The sequence below is a fragment of the Oryzias melastigma genome, linkage group LG4, assembly GCF_002922805.2.
Source record: "Oryzias melastigma strain HK-1 linkage group LG4, ASM292280v2, whole genome shotgun sequence".
Taxonomy (NCBI): Eukaryota; Metazoa; Chordata; class Actinopteri; order Beloniformes; family Adrianichthyidae; genus Oryzias; species Oryzias melastigma.
In genome coordinates, this window is record NC_050515.1 from 6,671,984 (window position 1) to 6,674,645 (window position 2,662).

At 40.3% G+C, this 2,662-nt stretch overlaps 1 long non-coding RNA gene across 1 annotated transcript; it reads right to left on the bottom strand.

The window, feature by feature from the left end:
- Positions 1 to 318: 318 nt before the first annotated feature.
- Positions 319 to 2,645, bottom strand: LOC112150532. The gene is made up of 2 exons (XR_002919976.2): positions 1,711 to 2,645; positions 319 to 1,163 (listed from the first exon to the last, which is right to left on the bottom strand). It is a non-coding gene; the product is annotated as an uncharacterized LOC112150532 (long non-coding RNA).
- Between the last annotated feature and the right edge of the window lie 17 nt (positions 2,646 to 2,662).

Genomic DNA, 2,662 nt, shown 5'->3' on the forward strand with positions numbered 1-2,662 from the left:
AAGCAGCAGTATTCAAATAGTGCCACATCGCCTGTTGAAGCCCCCACCCCCAAGCCTGGGTTTGTTTGTGAGGATGTAACATAAATTGGGGGCTTGTCCGGGCTAGTGTAGCATACTAGTGTTGTGTTTTGCTAGCTTTGAGCTGCTAGCCTTCGTTGGAGTGGCTAGCATTTGTTGGTTCGACTTGCGCTCCATGTCTGTGTGGCTAGCACTCCTTGTTTATGTGGTAAGCGTTCCGTGCATCTAACGCTCCTTGTTTGTGTGGCTAGCGCTACGTTTTTTTTCGTGTGGCTAGCATTCATTTTTTGTGTGGCTAACACTTCGCTTTTTCGTGTGGCTAGCATTCGTTTTTTGTGTGGCTAACACTTTGCTTTTTCGTGTGACTAGCATTCATTTTTTGTGTGGCTAACACTTCGCTTTTTCGTGTGGCTAGCATTCGTTTTTTGTGTGGCTAACACTTTGCTTTTGTGTGACTAGCATTCATTTTTTGTGTGGCTAACACTTCGCTTTTTCGTGTGGCTAGCATCCATATTTTGTGTGGCTAACACTTTGCTTTTTTTGTGTGACTAGCATTCATTTCTTTGTGTGGCCAGCGCTCAGTTTTTTTGTGTGTGGCTAGCGCGCCGTGTTTGTGTGGTAAGGGCTCTGTGTTTGTAAGGCTAGCTAGCGCTCCTTGTTTGTGTGGCTAGCACTCAATTTTTTGTGTGGCTAGTGTAACTAACTTCACAGTTAAGAGATCGATTACAGTATGTTATTTATATGTGTCAAAACAAAGCTATGTGCTAGTATCAGAAGGATCTAAATTTGTTTGGAGCCAAGGAGTTGACCAACAATCAGAGGCACAGTGTCAGCGGTTGAGTATCAACTCATATATCTTTCCGCTACAGAAACAATAAACAAGTTTGTAAACAGACACAACACGTTAACAACAAAAAATGTAAAGAGTGCGGACTGGAAAAATATTGTCCAATGAATGGGCCCTTAAAAAAAAAAAAAATGGAAATAAACAAAATAGTTGTAGGTGCACCTGATCTCCACAGTTTGTGTGACAATCGCAGTGTGTGCATCAGCGTAAGTGTTGTTATCTTTTCTTCTGGGTTCTTCGGCTCGCCATCTGGATCTCGTCTTTCTCCTGGTATTTCTGGTCCACCAAAAAATCTGACCTATGGATAAGGTCACATATATCAAATTCATCCTAAAATGATCTTAATCAAGTTCTACTTTAGCTGTAAAACTTTCAAAATATCAACACTTAAATGTAACAAAATCATAAAAGTAACCAATATTACAATATAGTATGATAGCTTATCATAAGTGAAGTAACATAAATAAAATAACAGTAAAACATTTTCATCAATTGTCAGACTTGCGCTTCATTGCTTTTCCTGCACTTTAAGCCTTATCATGCAATAGCAAAGCTGCACCAAAAATTACTCTGAATAACTTTCATTGAAATGTATTTACAAAATAAAGACAACCCATTAATCATTACATTATGTATTAAATTAATATCTTTCTCTGAAATAATAATAAAGTGACAAAGTTCTTACTCATGAAATCATATGACTGAAACTGCAGTCACATGTCTGAACACAGCACCATTATTTTCCACATTTCACCCTCACACTCTCCATTACGTCTATGATTTGATGGACATTTATTTTCCACACTGAGACTTAGCAGAATCAGAGCTAAAGAAACATTTCTCACCGCCTTTCTGGGTTCAGAGCTCAGCACGTTGGTTTCAGTTCGCGCCACACCTCACAAAATGGCCGGTGAGGAGTTAGCTGCTAAAGCTAATGCCCCGAGTAGCGACACCTTGCTCGTCCGCCGCAGCCCACACACCCACACGGCTATGGCAGCAACAACTTTCCTGTTTTTTTTTACTTGAAGAGGAACATTAGCCGACAACTTGTTTCAAAACGTGCTTCTAATCGTCTTGTTCCTTAACTTGGGCAGCGATACCTTTCGGTCTCAGTGGCTGAAGTGAAAAGACCGTCTTGCTGAGAGAACGTGCTCCAGAACTGATCTCAGAGCTGCTAGTCCAGCATGACAGTCATGGCCACTGATTGGCTGATAAGGCAGATGCCCCCGTGTGGGCGGTTTGGTGAATTGGATGATGCACTCAAGTGTCGTAGGACATTTAAAACTTTACTGATATAATTAATTTAAATTAAATAACGAATAATGACTTTGTTAACTTTTCATGTGGGCTACACAAGCACTATTTTTTTTTGTGAGGCTACCATTCATTTCTTGTGTGAATAGTGTCAGTTTTACATGTGGTTGGCGCTTCATTTTTTGTGTGGCTAACATTCATTTTTATGTGTGGCTAGCGCTCCGTTTTTTAATATGGCTGGCGCTCTGTTTTTTGTGTGTGGCCAGCGCTACATATTGTGTGGCTAGCTCCCCGTATTTTTTTTAATTTGTTTGTTTTTTATTTTTGGTAGCATTCATTTTTTGTGTGGCTATCGCTCCATTTTTTGTGTGGCTATCGCTCCATTTTCTTGCATGGCTAGCACTCCCTTTTTTATGTGGATAGCACTCAGTTTTTTTGTGTGTCAGTGGCTACCTCTCCATGTTTGCGTGACCAGTGCTCAGTTTTTTTGTGTGGCTAGCGCTTCGTGTTTGTGTGGTTAGCACTCCTTTTTTTTTTTTTTTT